Raw genomic sequence first — 20,453 nt, forward strand, 5'->3', positions numbered from 1 at the left:
CAGGTGTTTTTCCCCTCCAACTATTCCAGCTGTATTTCTTTTTAATAATCCCATGGAAGTTCCAAATAATATAACCCAGGCTCTCATAAATCACAGCACATCCCAGGAAGTGCTGTTTAAGGCAAAGCTGGGTGGAGCTTTGAGCTACTGGGTGTACTGGAAAGTGTCCCTGTCCATGGCAGGGGTTTGGAATTGGATAAGCTTTAAGGTCCCTTCCAACCCAAACCATTCTGTGATTCTATGAAAACATTACAGAGCAAAAAAAACCCCACAAGCTTTGGCAAGAGGGCCCCCATGACCTTCCCACAGAGCGCTACTGTGCTCCCCCCTCACCAGATCAAGTCCAAAAAGCAAACTCCAGTGTTCCACCTGCATTATCATCTCAGAGAGGAGAGAATAAAACTAAAATGTTCCAGATGTTTATTCCTGGTTCTTAAAAAATTACTGGGGCTAATGGTGCAAGAAAGGGGAGTGCACACTTATAAAGCACCATTGTAGGACTAAATAAATGACACTGATTCTTCTGTGCTCTGTCACCAAAACTCCTGCTGACTTCACACAGAATGTTATGTGGTGACTCCCTGGTAAAATGCTAAAAATCCTGGTCTCCTCACCACGATGGAGCAGAGCAGAAGGAGAAAACACACGGGTGGCACAATGAAAAGATTTGGTTTCCCTGCCCTCGCTGCTGCAGAGGATGGTCGTGGAATTTTTCATCCTTTCACCTAAATCTTATCTTATTTTGTTTGGCAAAAGAGAAGGAGGAAAAAACCCCAAACTATGGGAACATGGCATAAGGAGTGACAGTTGGCCCAGAAATACCTGACCACGACAAACTACATTCTAGAATTACATCTTTGTACCTGGGTGTGACAAACTGCATTTGAAATTACATCTTCCAGCACCACAAACAGCAGTGAGGAAAACACCAGTTCCTCCCCAAAACAACTGTGTTATCCCAGTAACCAGAGCGAAACCAGCAGTGACCTGCCAAAACCTCCCCTCCAAAGTTTCAGTGCTTCCTGCAAGAGGGGAGACCAAAAATCACCTTGCACCACCTGTGAGCCCTGACCATTTCTCCTTTCTTAGTCTATAATCAAAGTGTCCTTCACAGCTGGGGCCAGGGGTCTGAAAAAAACCCCAATTTCTAGGGTAGGGGTAAGTGATCAGCCCAAACTGAAGAGCTGCTAACCAGCAGCTCCACTCTCCACTTCTTTAACTTACTACAACCAGAATACAAAGCAAAGACAGGAATACTCACTAGATCTGATGTGGGGAGTAAATGTGACACCCATCAGGTTTTATGAGACAGCATCACCCACCAGATCTTAACAAAACACTTGCAAATTGCCAGTGCTGTGTTCTGAGCAGCTTTTCCACTTCTTCTCCTTAAAACATGAAGCCTCTTTCAATTCCCACAGCCAGTAAACAGACCCAAAAAACCCAGGGAAAATTAACCTACCTTTTCCAAATGGTTGGGCAAACCCAGATTCAGGATTTTTTTTCATTAGAATATTTCATTCTTGCCAGACTCAGCTGAACTGAACAAGTTTTATTTGAACTGCAGCCAGCCTGATGGATAAATCAACTTTACTGGCCAAAGGCTTCAGTATGTTACTTCCAGCTCGTGCCTGGGACCTCATACTTTGAGGCTGATGTTTTTCCTGATACAAGGAATATTATCACCAGGTCCCAGTGACAAATCTCTGCACCAAAATGCCAGCGTTAAAGATGACAATTTGTGCTACAGTTCTTGCTGTGGGGAAATTCCTTGGAGTGTTTTCCATCTAGGAAAAGCAGGAGAGGAAAAAGGGCACACTTTTGCCCTCGGAGGAGCGGAGGGGATGAGAGGGAGCTGTCAGCAAAGGGGGCTGTGGGGTGGCAGCTTCGCGGGGCATCACGCTCCGGAGCCACCCTGCCAGCCAAGCCCCAGGATGCCACATGGGCTGGAAAACCTTAAAAAGAGGGAAAGCTGATGGCAAGAAAACATCATCTATGATTTGTACACTCTAAAGCTGACAATAAAACCCTGGACCAGGGAAGCATCTCAATCTGAAATTCTAGGAGAGAAAGGAACAGCCAAATGCTCCTGCAATCCATGTTTCTAAACACAGGAGAGTGCCACCACTCTGACTGAACTACCTTATTTTCTGTTCAGCTTCAGAAATACTTGGTTATAACTTTTAAAGGGAGAGATATTTTGATTGCCCATGACTGGAAAGAGCTTGGATCAAGTGAGGAACAGCGCACAGCCCCCAGATGCGCCCGGGTTTGCTAACGATGAAAGCCAACCTCTGTCCCCGCTAATGGCTAACAGGTGGGTTTCACAAACGCCTCCAAAAATAAAAAAGCTCCTTTCTAAAAATACCACCCTGGATTCACAACGCCAGATTTTCCAGAAAAATTCTGACGATAGATGACGTTTCCCAAACAACAGCTTTTATGGGAACTTCGGGCTGCCCTTGCAGCAGAAAGTTTTGCGAGGCAAAGAACACAAATCCTTGTTTAAGACTCGAGCCCCGTGGACGGACCCATTCCCTCAGCCAGCTCCAGAGCTCGAGCACAAATCAGCTTTATGGAAGTAACAGATTACAGAACACATCGCTACAAATTTTTTTTTTTTTTTTTTTTTACTAGAGGATGCGTAATTGAAATGTCTGCGATCCAACAATCACCTCTGAATTCATAAATACCTCATAGTATTCCAAACACACTCTGCTATAATGAGACCGTCTTCAATTTTCCTTGGTAAAGAGACCTTTAAAGAATGCTAAAGCAGGTCGGCGCCCTTATGCACCGATGGAAACAGGAACAAAAGCATTTTGTCACCAGGCATCTCGTCTATCATTAGTTTCCCCACTCTGCTTAAACAAACCTAAAAGTACGTGCCTTTTCTTCCTCCCTCCTCCCCAAACACCCGCAATAACTGCGATTTCATCCCGAAGGAAAGCCACCATCTGTATGGAAACAAGGGACCGTTACCCCGAACCATCACCGCCGATCGGTTCTTTCCTGCTCCGCTAATGTTTTTTAAAACACAGGATTAAAATGTCATCCCATCCCTCCCGTTCAAGGGAGCCGTGTGTATTCCTCTCCTCTGGTCACGGTATACTTAATCAAGTGTGAATGATTAAAGTACTTCAATTAGAGCTACGTACATTCATTGCAGGCAATTCAAAGGCAGCGGAGAAGTGCAGCTGAAAGAAGAAATTACTTCTACTACTTTGAGATCTCCATCTCCTACTTTCCTCCTCCCCAGCACAGCCAGAGCCCTGGGACCCGGCAAAGTACCAGGCGCTAAGCTCCAGCCAGGATTTACCTTGGGGGCACGTCCCTCGGCAGGACAAAAGGCTATTCTTTCCCCCTCAGCAAGTCCGGCAAGTTGGGGGGGGGGGGATGTTATTTTTTTTTTTTCGTGGGGTGGAGGGGTGTGAAAAGAACAATCTCAGCGCCTAAATCCACGCACCCCCTCTGATTTTCCATTCTAGTGATACCAGGGAAGGGCTTAAAATATCCAAATCGAGAGGGAAAAATATATGTAATAAATAAATAGTGGGGAAATTATTTTGAGCTCTGGCGGCGGGGGGTTGGGGGGTAAAAGGTGGGAGGGAAGGAGCGAGGCGCGGCCCCGCGGACACCGCGCACCTCCGCGGGTTAGAAGCGTGGAGAGTTGCTAAGTGACTGAGGGGCGAGCGCGGTTATTGAGGAGTAATAAAATAATTCTTAAAAAATTAAAATTAAAGAAAAAATTAAAAACACTAAAACCATTTTTTTTTTTCCGGAATAGACCTAAAATTAAAAGGGAAAAAAAAAAAAAAAAAGGCAATAACTAAATACACTTATCTCCCCCCCCCCAAAAAAAAAAAAAAAACAACCACATTTATAAACGCAGCGCAAGGCGGCGGCTGCTCCGCGTTCCCTGGAGCATCGGCCGCGCCGCACCGCGGGGTTCCCCCCTTGCCCAAACTTTCCTGCCGCCGCCGCCCCGTTAATCCCCCGGCAGATGTTGTCGGCGGCTCTCGGCACTAAGTAAACAATGCGGGGCCCGGCACAACAAAAGATTTCCCACTTCACCCCGCCGCTCCGCGCCCGCCCGCGCAACTTGCGCGGCCGCCTCCCACCACCATCACATTTCCACCCACCCTCCCCTCCTTGGGGTTTTTTTTTTTGCCTCCTCTGTCCCTTTCGCCGGTGAGATTGACTAAAGCAAAGATGTCCTCGCTTTTCCCTTGTCCTTCTCGCCGGGAAGCGCAGCCGCCGCCGCTCCCTTACCTGCTCCCGGCCGCCGCCAGCCCCGCGCCGCTCTTCACCGCCGCATCCCTTCCCGCATCCACCGCCGGGCTCTGCTTGCCGGAGATCCACCTTAAAAACGCCACCCGCTCGCACACCGCACAAAAAAAAAAAAACTTAATCCTTCCCCCCCACCCCCCTTTCCCCGCTCTCCTGCTCCGCCCGCCGCCGCGCCGGGAGCGGACGGGGGCACCGGAGCCCCGCAGCAGCAGCGGAGAGGATGCTAATTGCAACTTGGGGGGGAGGGCCGCTCTTCCCCCCCCCCCCCCTTTCTCCTTCCTCTTTTTTTTTTTCCCTCCTTCTTTTTTTTTCCCCTTTTTTGTTTGGTTTTTTTTTTTTCTTTTTTTTTTTTTTAAGCCAGAAAGTGCCCGGGCGGCGTTGGGCGGAGCGGCCGCTCCCCCTCGCCACGCTGGGTGAGCGGAGAGCGAGGAGAGGTAGAGGCTCTCACTGCCTAGCTTTTTTTTTTTTTTTTTTTCCTTCTTCTTTTTTCCTTCTTTTTTTTTTTTTTTTTTTTTTGGGCAATAGGCGGGGTCTCTCCTTGCAAACCAATGACACAAACCCACATGGACCAGCCTCGCCCCCTATAGATACTCTTCACTACAAATAGGCTCTCTCGGGGGATTAGTGGATCAGCTAAAGTACAAACAGACGCAGCGAGGAAGGGGCGGGGGGGCGGCGGGAGGCGCCGGGGGGGGGGGGACCGGCACCGGGACCGTGCGGGGAAGGGCAGAGGCTCGGCGGGGCTCCGGGGGCGCGGAAGGGGCTCCGCGGGGCGCGGCGCCTGTTGCGCTCGGCGGAGGGCGGGGGGGGCGCGGGCAGGGACGGCCGCCGCTGCCGCCGCCTTTGTTCGGCCACCGGAGCTCAGCGCGCCCGGCCCGGCTCCGCAGCAGCCCCGGCACCGCCGCCGGCCCCGGGGGGACGCCCAGCCCGGCCCCCGCTGCCCCGCGCCCTTTGTACCGCGGCCCCCCCGCGCCGCGCTCGCATCCCACCCGCCGGCCCCGCACCGCGGCCGGAGCGGATGCGGGGAGGCCGGCGAATAAAGGCCACCGGGGAATAGAGGCCACCGGGGATGCGCGGCCGGCGCTGTTGACATCCCCGAGGCCGAGGGGCTGCCACGTCCGTCCCCTCCGAGCGCCCAGTTTGCTGTGACCGGGGTGTGATCGCGGCGGGGCGTTCGGCTGGGTGCGAGATAACGAGAGCGCGCTCGGCGCGCATCTATTTGTATTTGTATTCCGTATTACCCCCGTAGATTTGGGAATTAATGTTTTGACAGACGTTCTTCATCTGCTTATCACAAGAATGTGGGCAGGTGGTGATCCCATCTTTTTGTTGTATAATCATCGAGCCTCCTGCATTATATATATCCCGTGCTTCTCAGTCAGCCTGGGAAACAGTACATTCCTTTCCTGCTCGAATAAAACCCTTGAACCAGCTCAATTGTCCACCACAATTAATAAGCGAGCTTCAGTTTTTGTGGATGGAATTACACGGTTAAGGGCCCAAAGATCTTGATTCTTATAAGCACGTTGTATATCCTTAGTGGATGTTTACTCCATGTCCATCATTTGTCCTCTCAGCACCTGCTGCCGGGGGCTGCTGCTGCTGTCCTGCAGAAGCTGAAGCCTCACGTGGCCTCAGCTCCCCAGGATTCCCGGTGGTGTCAGGGCAGAGATGGCCACAGCTGTGGCCACCTCGTGACGCCCAGGCTCTGCACAATGTGGGTACGGCCAGGCACCTCCACGTAGATTTTAGCAAAATTCAGCAGCTTTCAGCTGGAAGATGCATCTAATTCTGCACTTTTCCCTTTGGCAAAAGTCCCTCCAAAGGGAAAGCTCTGCCTGCCTGGTGGAAACCTCAACATGAAAATCACCATTTCCGTATTACTGGGACTTCTTGGATTTCCTTTATCGGCAGCACTGCTAACTGTCAAAATATTGTGGGCAGCTCCTTTGCACGTGGAACGTGGGCTGCAGCAGATGGAGGGATTTGCACTGACCAAGGCCTTGCTCATGGCATTGCAGTGGGGAATTTTTTACACCACGACCCCCCCTCTCTCTTTGCTTTACCCAATTTGCTTTGTTAAACATTGCATACACAATGTATGGGGGCGCAGGGCAGGAACACAGCAATTGCTTCTAATAAATAACCTTGAGTTCATGATGTAAACAAAGGCAGTGACATAAGTTGAGGCCAAAGACACAAATAATTATTTCATTACCAGAGCAATTAGGTTACAGGTTGTAAAGGAGAAAGCTCTTAAGCTACACATCTTTGAGTTTAGCAGGGGGCAATCCTCAGGCATGTGGATTTTTCTTCAAACTATTTGGATTGCGATCGAACATTCATCAAGTGTGAAATAGCCTTTGTAATGAGATGCTCGGAAAGAAGATACACACTGGGTTCAGTGGGAGGCCTGCAACGACGGGGTTTAACTTCAAATTGCAGCTTTTAAAACTTCCATTCAGCTGCTGTCCAACCTTGAAGGAGCTTTGGCTCCTCCAGTGTCTCACTGGTTTGTGTAAAATTTGATGTGTGCTCGGAGTGGTGGGGTGTTTTGGCTTCCCAGAGCTTGGGAGCAGCAGTTTTGGAACAAGTAAAAGAATGAACAGCCCAAGAAGAGGATTGTTGTGCTGCGTGCGGGCACAGACCAGACCTCTCTTCTGGTCTCTTTCCTGTGGGTTGTTTCTATATTTTACCCAACTTCTGGACAGATGTTTCAGGCAGTAAGGCTGTTACTGAAAAGGAAGGTTCCACACATCTCTGAGGCACCCAACCTTATGGACTAACTGGGGGTAGCTGTGCTGATAATCCCTACTAGGAGAAGAATAGTCCTGGGAACGTAGCTGCTGAGGGATGCCTGCAAAGCAAAACCAGGCTGTTCCTCTATTCTATTTATTTTAATCTATCAGTAGCTGTACTGAAAAGTTCTTGGTAACAATTAGAAAACAAGCCCTTCCAGCATCATTTTTTGTGAAATCAAATGAACTTTAAAAAATGTACTTCTTACGATTCCTTCCAGAATGAGAACTGGGTGTTTGGGGTGCAGGATTTACACGATGCCCTTGCTGGATAGCACTGCTTGCCCAGTGTTGCAGCTTTACTCCCTAAAATACAACAGAAAGTCTGCAGCCCCTGTGTCGGTACCAGTTCCATTTGAGAATTTGTAATTATTTTTAGTAAGGGATTACATGCTTCTCTTGTGAATAACTTGTTTTCTCTGAGCAGGGGATTCAGGGGAACGGTGATGTTGGGATATTGTTTCCTGACCCACATGCTGGCTCTGAGCAGCTGAGCGCCCGTCACACGAGGCTCCGTCAAGCAGGAGCACAATCACACTTTGCCTCTACACTTCACTGACACGTCAGCCTGGGAGCAGCACCTCCTGCTGCACTGGTATGGCTTGAGGAACTAAAAAAAAAAAAAAGTAAATAAAATTTACAGCCTGCTTTTCATAAAGAGGTTGATTTGCAGATGCAAATGTGGGCCTTGATCCTGCAAAGACGATGCTCCTGCGTCGCTTTTATGTAGCGCGAGGAGTCACAGTGACTTCAGCTGGATGACTCTCAGTGCATAAATTTCAGCACCGGCATCTCCCTCCCTGCAGATTTAGAGCGAGTATCTGTTGACTAGAATAGACCAGTTATTTTACTGCTCCGAGTGTTTGTGCAACTTAGTTACTCGGTGCTATGCAGGAACAGGCAGTCACAAATCCTGCCTCGATCCTTCTGAGCCGCGTTTGATCGTTAGAAATGAGATTTGGATGTGAGGAGCGCCGAGTATCCAGCACCAACGTCAATACCCCATTTATTTTTTACCAGTTTTTAAAATGTAACTCGTTTTGAGCAGATATGCTGGCTAGGTTGTAATGGATAATCATTACAGTAATTGAGAAGGTGCTCATGGTTTTTTTACAAATGGGTGGCAGGAAACACTTGTTTTCTAGAAATGTAAGTCAAGAGTTTGGTTCATCTGCCTGCAATACAAGTGCAATAAGCAGGAATATGGATACAGTGAGGCATGTTCCTGAAAGGCTTTTGTGAGTGTAAATCTAGAGAAATGGAGAAATGAACTGGTTTATTTTCCTACGTACTCCACTTTGAATATTAGCACCCTACTTTAACTTTAAAATGCATTAAAAGAAGCACGTCCTTCATTTCACTCCTGTGACTGATGCAAACCAGGGATGGATTTGTTCCAAAATGTATTTGGTAAACTGCTCTGGACCTGAGCATTTAGAAGATGGGTTGTTTTTCTTACAGTTTTGATCTCACACCAGACTGACACGGCTATATAAGCACCATCAAGAACAATTACTTTTAGTGGGGAGCCAAAATTCCAACATTTGGTATCAGTCTTGTAAAAGTTAGTTCATCAGGAGGATGTTTCACATCATTTTTTTTATTATTTACTGTAAGGATGTCATCCAGCGTGAGGGATTGCACCGGTAGAAAAAAATTGCTGTTAAAGGTAGTGTATGATCTTAGATCAGAAGCTTCCCCCTCCATTTTAGGATCAGTTTTTAGAATTTAATTACTGTAACACTATTTTTTACACACTTAAAAGGTTTTCAATGCAGACTTGGAGTTTCATATTGTAACAGTAACTTAATGCAAGTGAAAAGGACTCATTCATGCCACAAGCTCTCAGTGGGAGCCCAGGGAAAGAAGGGTGGATGCATTTATCTTTTTTTTTTCTTTCTGGTTTAAAAGCACAGTGAATCTTGCTTGTCATCATGAAAAAGAAACCACCAAGGCAGGTTTCAGTGTGGAAGTTGCCAGGAATAACAGTTCTCAGTATTCCATGGGAGTATCTCAAGTGGATTCCTTACAGGAGATGACCCTCATTTGTCCTCTTACACTGATGCTGCCTTGGTGTTTGAGGTGCTGGGTCCCCCAGCTCTGATCCCACACTGCTATGGGTGGTCAGTGTGTTCTATAAGGGTCCTGAGACCACAAATCTTCCTTGGTCCTGCCCCTCCTGTGGGAGCAGGACTTGCACATCCTGGGCAATGTCCTGCAGCAGGGTCACGCTGGACTTTGAGCTCCTGCTTGGCAAAGCGTGGGTTATCTGCAGTCTGGGCAGAAACTCTCTCAGCTCTCCCTAATTTTGAAAGAAAACCAAGCCCACTAAAAAAAAAAAATAGCCGTTTGTGCTCAGCTGCTGCCGCAAGTGCCTCCAGGAGCAGTTGGCTCCTCTGGGCCCCGGCCACGCGCTCCCAGCCCTCCCTGCCTCCTCCCGCTGCCAGCACCAGCATTTGTGCAGCTGCAAGGTGAAGTGGATCAGGGAACAGATCCAGCTGAACACTAATCCTGGGGAAGAGGGCGGGGGGGAGTTTAAAAAAAAAAAAAAAAAAGCTTATTTTCAGCTGGATCTGTTGCCCAGGCTGGTTCTGCCTTCAGCCTCGTGGGACACGTGCTCTCACCAGGAGAGGCTGCAGCGGGAGGAAGGAGCAGCCGGGGCAGGGGGAGCAGGGCTGGGTTTATGGCAGCGCTGGTTACGCTGCCTGAGGAGCATTTGTCAGGCTATGACCTCGTGTTAATGTATTAACTGTGCCCGTGCCCCTGCAGCGGAGGCGACAGCGCTGGGCTTTCACTCCCAGAACCATGACGCTGCATTCTGCAGGATCTGGGGGAGAAAAGGCTCCGGTGGAGTTCATGTTTCTCTTTTAAATACAGGGACATGGCTGTGGTGGGGAGACAAGCATGGGTTCACAGGGATCAGGGTACCCACACACATTATCGGAATTTATTAATCCTCTCCTGGCTTCGACTGCAGCAACAAGTGGGCTGTAAGACCAGCAAAACACCTGGGATCCCCTAATACAATATATAAAACAATTTAGTTCAACAGTACATTGATCGTAATGGTAGCAGTTGTGTTGCAATCTGGGCTCGGCATCGTACTTTCCTCACATCAAATTAAATATAGATTTTGACCGATTTCCACAAAGTCGCACAAATTTAGGGGCCGGGTGATGTTTTACATAATATGTTGGTGTTATCCCTTCTTGGCAAATTTATTCCCGTTGAGAAAGAAAAGGAGTTCCATGCTGAGAACTCTTGAATTGAATCGATGATTAGAACGAGGCAATACATATTACTTCTGCCCTACTACAGGCACTGAATTCAAATCGGTGGGAAATTCTCAAATCCATTTCCCTTCGCAAACATGAGCAAAAGGATGCCAACATACAATAAAATTCTCTTTTCATAATCCCGTTGTGGGGTTTTTTACCCCTGCATGTGTGTGAAATCATTATGCAGAACTGTTGGGGTATATTTATTCCCATTTTCTTCGGTTTATATTCTTAAACAAGGAATTACAAGTCTGGAGAAAAGCCTCACAGAGTGCATGCACATTTGTACCCCCCTTCCATAAAACATCTTAATGTCATCGCTGCATGAGCAGAATTGTTCTGCTGATAGAACACAGGGCTGATGTTTAATCTTTCCAGGAAAGTTTAATGAAAGGTGCTTGAATCAATCTGTCTGGTTTAAAGTTTGAAGGGCATTTGGATGCTCTAATTTGATGTATGTGCCAGGTGTTTCTAAACAAATAGTAATCAGATAAAGACACTTCCTTCTCCCTCTCCCTTATCATGGACTTCCTCAACCTTTACCTTCCATAAACACCAGCTTGTTTCAATGGCCTCTGCTTCCAGCATCCTGTAATATCTTAATGGGGAACTCTACAGCACCCAGCCTTTAATTCCACAGTTTTTATTGTTTTGTAAGCCAGTTATTGGGAGACTTAACACTAGAATGTCAACAGAAAAGAGTTTGGTTGCAAAATGAAAGGGTGGACTGTGCCTTCCAGGCAGTGTGCTGCCTTCTGGGATGCTGGGAATGTCCCTGCATGGGCATTGCTGGTGTTTGGAGGGAAATGTGGGCTTGTGTTCCTCAGCCCCGACTCACGGCACCTTATTCTATCTGTCACTCACTGTTTGAATTACAGTCATGCCTGGGGCATCATCTGAGATCTGTTTGCAAAGGAGCTGGCCAAAGGGGGTATGACAGATGTCTCTAAAACCCTCAAGGGTGTGGGAGAGGGAATAGGGAACGAGGATGCGTGAATTCTTATAACACAAGAATACATCAAATCACCATTACGTATCAGATTTTACATCTGAGCATCTTTCCCCGTGGTACAAAATTACATAGTTCATCCAAAATACTGTGGAGCCAAATCATATGATGGGGCTGAAATAATCTTGTGGGATAGAGGTCCACCAGGGGTTACTGTACACAGCCATCCAGGCACGGTCTCTGGGATCATGCTGCTGGCTGTTGGAAGCTAGAAGGGATATTTCTGTTCCTCAGAGTTTGCCCTGGGGCATCCATCGTGATCCATTAGAGACAAGGGCTGGATCCAGCCAGCAGCTCTGACCTTGTCCTCCTTATGCTGGCTGTCTTTGGGAAGATCATCCCAGTCCCAAAGCTGCAGGCTGGTGAGTCAGAGAGATACCTGGGGAGCAGAGATGCAGTGGCTGGCGCAGAGTCCCTGGGCAGGGCAGGAGAAGCTGCTTCCTGGCCAGCATCCTCCTCACCAGAGTCTGCAGTCTCCCATGCTAATTAGGAACTTACTGGCATAAAACTGAAGCAGTACAGCCCTGCACGAGGCCCTCCAAGGATTTCAGTGCCTGGAAGGCATAAGTTGCATTTCATTGATAGTACAATTGTGTCTTAAATCTCTCTGGTCACCAGAGATGTAGCAAGAGTGGTGTCAGCTCGGGAGGGAGTGAGGGAAATGCAGATAAGGCGGCGTCCGTGGATTGCCAGGTGTGATGTAGTGTTGGTAAACAAGTACAAGGGGGCCTGACATGGGTGAGCCTTGTACCCTCCACTGCCATCCAAATAACCCAGGGCCACTCAGCACAGGCTCCTGCAACGGGCACCATCACCAGGTGGGACTGGCACTGGACCTGACCGGGAATTTAAAGAAGGAACAGTGTCTCAGAGGTCTGCTGGGTATTTGGGAGTGATTCCACACATGCATGGGCAGCAAAGCTACCTGCACTCATCCTTCCAATTCTGTATTTTGACTGAGGGGTTTCTTATGGGAAAACAAAGCCCCACAGCCAAATCTCAGCCAGCCCTGCCAAAAGTTGCTCATTGCCAGGTTAATTCAGAACCACAGAATCACAGAGCAGTCCGAGTTGTTGTGTGAGTTGAAGCAAAGGACAACCCACCTGAAAACAGAGTCACTGTCACAGCAGTGACTGCTACAGAGAGGATTTCTGGGTTTTAAACTGAAACAGTTGTACATTGGAAGTCCTATTTTGATATAATTACACTGGTGCAAACATGTCCTGTACCATCTTGCTTATTTTCCTTTCCAAACTGGAAGAAGCTGCACTGGTGTCTGCATTTCTTTTAGAGACTGAATTGTGTCCCCAGGAGGATTTTTGCTGCTTTAACAGCAACTTTATCAAAGCAACAGACCTTTGTGGTGAAGACCAGTTCTTAGTTTCTAAGTAAGCATTTTCACTTTTTTAGTTGGCAGTAAACAAGCTGTAGGAATCTGATTCTTTAAAGAGAAAGATAAAAGGCGCAGAAGATCTGGTCTCTTACATTCCCATTTCCTGAATAAACTTCAGAACACGGCCGCCAGAGAAATCAGACAATGATTAAAGTTTGAAAAGACCTCTAAGATGCCTTCAATCTTCGCCATTAAATCCCCAGGAAACCTCAGTGCCCAGGATCTGTGGTCAGAAAAAAAATCTCCAAAACACAGAGACAGGACGGATGCTCCTGTTTGTTCCAGTGTCTTTGTGAAAGCACGTGGTGCAATCAGCTTTCTGCTGGGTCCTGCCTTTTAGTACATAAGGTCTTCTCTCCTGGTCTAGGGGAGGTTCCAGGATGAGAAGTTTCTGATCCTGTTCTGTGTCACGTTTTGAGAAGCACTATGTATTCCATGGTGACAGCTAATATAATATAATGTAGTATAATTAATATGACAGGTACCAACTGTGTGTTGATTATGATCAATGATATATTACAGGTACCAGCTGTGTGTATAGACTGTTCTGGTTTGGGATCTTTCCTTGTCTGGGACACATCTTTCTTTTCCTCCTGCTTCCCAGTATGGCCTCTGCTCCATCCCTTTGTATCTCCAAGGTTTTGGTGAGTGCATTCAGTAGCACAATGAAGAGCCCTGGGAGGTGCAGCAGTACTTGGGTGGATATTGGAGGTACAGGCCAGTCTCCCAAACCAGAATTCCATGCAATTCTCTTTCCAAAGCACACATTTGGATGTGACCATATCCACAAACAGGCAGCAACAGGGACAGCTGCTCTCCTTGGGGAAGCAAGCAGAAGTCTTCACTAGCCAGGCTCAAACACTTTGACAAGTGAAGAGGATCTTTCAATTGCCATTGATGCTGTTTTCTAGGGAAATTTTAGTTCATTTAATGAACCATCTTATTTAAAAGTCAGGTACCTAAAGCTATAGGGGCTGAGTCTGGAGTGATTCTTGTTGAGAAGCTGGGGAGCAGCAGCAGTGCCCCTGCGCTGCGTTGGCTCTCAGCAGTGTGAGCAAACAGGAGTTTTATAAACCACAAATGCAATGTGATTTCCAGATAAACTTTTCTTTGTGCCTCTGAGAAGTCTGTTGGGTATGGATCCTGAGCTAAGCAGTTGCTCATTACTGGAATTAACTCATCCTGGCTTTATTTCTGTGCATTAGCAAGGATGGGAGTAACTCCTGTGCAAAATTCGGCCTAAACTAAAATCCTGGGAAATTGTGTTGGGTAGGGCCTAGGTTTTGTTTAAACAAATAAACAGAAAGTACAAAAAGGAAAGAACTACTCAGAGCCAACCCCAAAGGGATTGTATCGTGCAAACCAACATTGGCATTCATCCTCTGCAGGTTTTTATCTAATTTAGATAAATATCTAAATCAAATTTCATTTGCAAAACAAAAAGAGGCACTTAATCTAGAAAATATCAAACTGGGAAACTGGGAAACTTTTTCATTTGGGGCTTTTATTCTACAGGAGGCTATTTCCTGAAATCATGATGAATTTGCAAATAGTTTCAGCTGTCCCAAAATTGCACTTTTCAGCAAACAGCTACTTGTCTGATGAAAATCACTCAGCTGTTACCAAGGTCTTGGCTAGCTCTGGCTGTTACATTTCCAATGGGATTTTGCTACAACAGTTAAGCAGGAGCATCCTGGGAGTTTAAATATGGATCATTCCCCCCATCCTGTTGCAACTTCTGCAGCTTCAGCTTTTCCTTGGCTCCTGCGTGCTGGGGGCTGGGGATGTGCAGAGGGATGGCAGCACTGCTGCTGGAGCATCCTTCAGGAGGAAACAAGGACAAGGTGCAGCGTTTGGGATGAAGTCTGAAGGAGTTACAAAGTGTAGTTGGAGAGGGAGGGCTGGATGGAGAGCCCAAGTGGAGCTGGGCAGGGTTGGAGGATCTCTGTGGGGAGAGAAGCATCCTGGCAGCTCCTGGCTGCCAGCTATCAAATATAAATGTTATCTAGTGAGGGAGGCTGGGGAAAAAAAAAGGCTTTAAAATCCAGTTTTACACACATTGTGTTTTGAGTAAATATTATTTTAGCTATCTAAAGTATTCAAACTAATCATGGCAGTTTCCTTTAATGCCTGCCATTCCAGGCACAAGGTTTATTTACTGTAATGTAATACATCTTGAGGGAATGTCGTATGCAGATATTAGCAATTAACTCATTAATCTAAAAATCACAATTCTTGCAATTAATAGAGCACTGCACAGTCACTCTAATTACAAACTCTGCACAAAAGGCCAGTCTCACAGGGAACATGTAGCCTCCTAATTAGCCAAGATTTCAAAGGCAGACAGAAAATTGAGATGTTGAGGGTCAGGGAGGGAAAAATGTGACTACAGTGCACTGTGAGCATGTGTGACAGCGGGACTGACAAGCAGTGCATGAAGAGTTCCTGTGTGGGGTGGCACTCCCCTGCCCAGGACAGGTGTGTGCTGTCTGCCCACGGTGCTGCCATGGATTTTGGGGGGAGGCACCGCAGGAACCTGTGGCTCCTCCAGCCAGGCACTTCCCAAACTTTGGCAGGGTGCTCAGACAGAGGAGCCTGAGGAAGGCACAGCTTTGCCTGCTGGCACACCCACGGCCACGCCGGGGGCTCAGGGGTGGGGAGCCCCTCGGGATGTCGGAATGTGGCTCAGCATTTTCTCCCCAGGTCCCACAGGACGGAGCCTCCTGGCTCCAGGCCAGCGAAGCACTTCTGTGTGGTTTAACTGTAAGGACAGGAATAACCCTGCTGGTTTCCTTGGGGCTGCTCACACACTTAAGGACTGGTCGATTTGGAAAAAGTGCTCAGCACGAAGCAGGAGCAAGTCCTCCATGGCTGGGCATGACCTTGCACTCTTTCAGCATCTCCATTTTTCCAGCTGTAAATGGCAGCAACAAGACAACAGTTCCCTCGCTGCTCCTGTGCCAACTGGTGTGGTGGCAGAGCCCTGCAGTCACCCACCTGCCTCTGGAGTCACCCACCTGCCCCTGGAATCACCCACCTGCCCCTGGAACCATCCACCTGCCCCTGCAGTCACCCATCTGCCCCTGGAATCACCCACCTACCCCTGGTACCATCCACCTGCCCCTGGAACCATCCACCTACCTCTGCAGTCACCCACCTGCCCCTGGAATCACCCACCTGCTCCTGGAATCACCCACCTGCCTCTGCAGTCACCCATCTGCCCCTGGAATCACCCACCTGCTCCTGGAATCACCCACCTGCCTCTGCAGTCACCCATCTGCCCCTGGAATCACCCACCTGCCCCTGGAATCACCCACCTGCCTCTGCAGTCATCCACCTGCCCCTGGAATCACCCACCTGCCCCTGGAATCACCCACCTGCCCCTGGAGTCACCCACCTGCCCCTGGATGGGCTCTGCCCTTCCCTGAGCCAGGAGAGCTGCTGTGCTCGCTGCACATCCTGGCAGGAGCACTGGCCCCCGGGCACTGCAGGCATGCCTGCCAGGGTTCCGGAAAACATCCCCAGGGATGCTGTGGGAAGTGTTTCCTCGCCCAGGCCTCCGCCCAGATGCTATTGTAATCTTTATCTTCAAGCAAGAGACAGGGAGTCTGCCAGGACACGGCTGGTGTTGGTAGAAACTGTTGTCATAAGCTGCCTTAGGGTGGAAAAAGACTGTATAAGACAAAGCCTGTTTGGCTCACAGAGTAGAAACATGATTGCAGCGCTGACTTCTCTTCCCTTGGATTGTGTCCCTGGGCTCCAGACTCCTGAGAAGTCTGGAAGCTTACAGGTTTAGTCCCAAAGAGAGTATTTTTTTATCATATATTTTTTACTGATCGTGTCCCAGAGATAAACTCGTGTGTGGGCAGCAATCTTTTTAGGCAGCAGCAATTTTTCTAGGGGGCACATCCTGTTATCCTTTCTTGCTTACAGGACCCTTTCAACTCAAACCAAACCGTCAGTGACTACAACAACATTCTTGAAGGACACTGAAAGGCCCAGAATAATAATAATAAAAAAATCTGAGATCTTTTGGGGACTAAGAATACTTAAAATGTGTTTGGGAGAGAACTGAGGCAGGTGAAAATGCATCCTAAGGTAAGACACTGTCTATCCGCCACTGATAGGACAGAACTGCACAGAGGGGTGGGACCTTGGAGGCTGAAGATGGCTCAACATCCCACAGAGAGAGGAAGGCTTGGAAGTGATGTCACAGGGGTTTTTTGTCATTTATTGGGCTATGCCAGGAGCTGCTGCTGCTGCTATGGGACAAGGACTAAGCATGATGGTCATCCCTGGAGAGCACTTCACAAGTGGTTAGAAAAGTGGTTAGAGTGGGAAGAAATGTTCATTTCTCTAGAAAGGTGGACAAAATGCTTAAGAAAAAAAAGTTTTGCTAAAATTACAGTCTGTGGATTATTGTTTGCTGGGAACAGAGTGATTCTGATGGATTTTTTAATAACAAAGGTTGCTGGATGTGGGAATAAACAGGAGTTATTAATATATCCTTGCAGGATGCCCTGGCTGGGAGTGGGGTGAAGCTGCAAAGATCTCCAGGGCTCTTGTCTTGTCTTTGCCCTTTCCCTCCTTGTCTTAACCCAATTGTGCCCGACCTGGCTCTGCTGCAGCCGGGGCACTGCAACCTGACCTATGGCCAGGGCTGTTGGGAAACTTTGATTAATTAATGGTTGTAAAGCATTGCTAGGGCTTGGCAGGAAAGGCACAACGGGTACATGAAGTACTGGGAAGGAGCACAATGATGTGATGTTTGTGTACAGAAGAACTCAAGAAGTCAAGTTTTCTTTCTTAAAACGTTCTCTTTTTTTGCCTAAGAATTTCACATATGGAATTGCTGTTGTGAAGGGTTTTGTTGCAGTGTAATGACAGTTATTCAAGGGGCAGAAAGTCAGTGTAAATCTTAAAACCTCTCCATGGCTGTCACGTAATTAATTTCATGTTTTATCAAGATTATCTCCCCAAATGAATGATGAGAATAATATGTTTTCAATACTGTTCATTCAGTAATTAATCATTGCAGGCAAGAAACTTCATTTCAAGTGCTAGTAATGTTTATGTAAATTATTAATCAGAGGGTTGAACTAACAACAGATCACTGGATGCCATCCAGGACATATGAGATGTGACCACTTGCATGCAGTTCTTGAAAGCAGGAATTTTATCCAGCCATTTCAAATCACTTAGGAAAGCCAGTAAGTTACAAATATGCTGAGGGAAATCATGCTCAGATTTAAGGATTCAGTATTGCACCACGCATTGTAGAAAAGAAATGAAGAAAAATAAAATGTAAAATTTTTCCTAAAGTTCAAATACAGCGGTCTGTCTTGGAAGACAAAAAAGATGATAAAAAAAGAATTGTTAAGTCCAAGCTGGCAGTTATTAGAATAGTAAAAACATAGTGCTTATGTATATAATGGTTTAACTTAGATTAAAAACCATAACTTATCTGAAAACCCTCTTTTTAGTACATTGGGGGTTAAATATGGTTCACAGCAGCTCTCACAATTAAATTGTTTTTCCCTTGCTTCAATAAACTATATTAAAAACCATTTCCTGAAAAGTAAGAAAAGATCATTATTTTGTTTGCAAACCAGCCCCGTGTTATTCCTTTAAAGGGGAACCATGTGGAGCTCCAGCACCAGGATCACGCACCCGAGCCCAGGCACAGGCAGCAGAGAGCCCAGCTCCTCTCCCAGTGTTCCACAGAATCATGGAATCCTTTAGGTTGGAAAAGCCCTCTAAGATCATCGAGTCCAATTTGATGGGAGGGGTCTGAGGTTTACAGTCACCTCTTCCCTATCCTCACTGGTAGGGGATAGTATTAAAAGCATTCCCAAGGATAAGAGTGCAGTGTGCAATCTCCAAATGACTGCAGGCTCATGTGCTCGCCACGAGAGCAGCTATAAATGCACCTCCAGCCATGAGACTCGTGTTTCAAAGAAGGAAAATGCATGAACCTGTCACCAGCAGGAAGGTGGGCTCCCCAGGCCACGCGCTGCAGTCATGGCACTGCCCTCCTCCTGTTTACCATCCACCCTCTCCCCTTCCCAGGATTTCTGTCATTATTTACTCCGGAATTTCCACCTCAGTAGGGAAGGAGGATGCTCCTCTTCCCTTAGCACTGGAGGAGAGTTGCTCAGGAAGCACTGGGCTCTCCCACTGACACAGCCAGTGGTTTCTGAGGCACTCCCTGACGTGGTGCATCCCCACAAGGACACTGACAGCCTGTCGTGGGACACAGGCACACACGGAGTGGCCCTAAGTGGCACCAAGAATTCCCCTTTCCATTCCCTGCACTGGGAGCTGGGTGGCTCCATCATGGAGGTGGCAAGGTTAAAAAAGATGGGGAGAAATGGGAATATTCCTCCAGGCTTCGTTGTGGATGCAAAGGGCCCTTGAGGGATTAAAATATGAAGATGGAAACTGCCATCTATTTTGGGAAATGTTTTCCTCTCAGGGACTAACTCCAAGGCTATTAATCAGCATAACAAGAAGAGGAAGAGACTCTCAAAGATCAATTGCTCCTCGCTGGAGAACTAGTTCAAAATAATTGTATATGTGTTGGGGCTCTTTTTGGTGTAATTGAATGGTACCAAAAGAGTCAAGTATATTTAAGGGATAATCTCTCCTGTGCTGTAGTGAACAAAGCAATAAATGCCTGTTGAGATTGATTAATCACTGAGGAGGTGCCAAGGAGTTTAATCCATCCCAGAAGTCTTTTATGACGAGGATCCTGCGAAGTGGTGGGGATTATTATTACGCACGAAAACTGATAGAAAATTTTAAAAATCCCTTGTCTTTGAAATACACAAATACTATGTTTCTGCAGCTACCTGCAGGAAACCTCCACCCCAGAGGCTGGGATAAGGATCTGCTGGTCAAACTGCCTGTGGACAGGAAAGGGTCACGCAGTGTAATTCCCAGAAAGCTCTCCCATCACCTCCCTCGTTCTGGTGGAGAGGAAAAGCGTGGAATAAGATTCTTCTGACAAAAGAAGCTTCAACAGACAGACCTTTTAGTCTTACAAATCAGCAGGAGAACAGTCATTCGAGCACACAGAAGTGCTCCCAGAGCCAGGAGAGTTTCCTCAGGACCTCTGGCTGCACCTCCATCACAAACCACCCAGTGGCACAGCCAGGAACTGTCCCATTTATTTGGGAGTACTTGCTGGATGCAGTAATATATCCCTAAACTGTATTTTGGGAAGGATCTTCTTTTGCCCCCCAGTTTCAGCTCAGAATCCCACTAACTCCCAACGTGCTTTATGATAAACAGCAGCTCAAAAGCAGCCTTTATGAGTTGCCATAAAATCTGGGAGGGAAGGCAAATGCTTCTCCTCATGGAGGTGTAAAGGTGCATTGATCAGGTGCAAAGGTGAGGCTACAAACCTGGGCTGGACGTGGCCATTGCTGGTTCCAACCCACAAAGGGCTGTGTGCTGGGAGTGCACTTTCACTGGCATTGTGCAAAATCAAATGAAAGACATGACAGGAATGAAAGCGCCTCAGGGCTTGACTGTTGGCCCTTCAATTCAGTGTGACTTTTGCCATCAGCTTTAGAAAGTGTGGAGCCAGACCCCAAAGGAGACCCACAGCTGCTGTTACCTTAGCAGGGGCAGCTACAGCTGCCTTGACTTCACTTGCACAGGATGTGGTAAGAGTGTTTTCT

At 47.5% G+C, this 20,453-nt stretch overlaps 1 protein-coding gene across 1 annotated transcript in view; it reads right to left on the bottom strand.

Moving 5' to 3' along the window:
* The window catches only part of LOC309575637 (C-terminal-binding protein 2), a 131,829-nt gene extending 127,502 nt beyond the window's left edge, over positions 1-4,327 (bottom strand). Inside the window, exon 1 of the mRNA XM_082286288.1 lies at positions 4,273-4,327. The gene's annotated coding sequence lies outside the window, so the exon portion shown is untranslated. The remainder of the gene's footprint in view (positions 1-4,272) is intronic.
* Positions 4,328-20,453: the final 16,126 nt, after the last annotated feature.

The sequence above is a fragment of the Coloeus monedula genome (assembly GCF_965178545.1).
Source record: "Coloeus monedula genome assembly, chromosome: 8".
Lineage (NCBI taxonomy): Eukaryota > Metazoa > Chordata > Aves > Passeriformes > Corvidae > Coloeus > Coloeus monedula.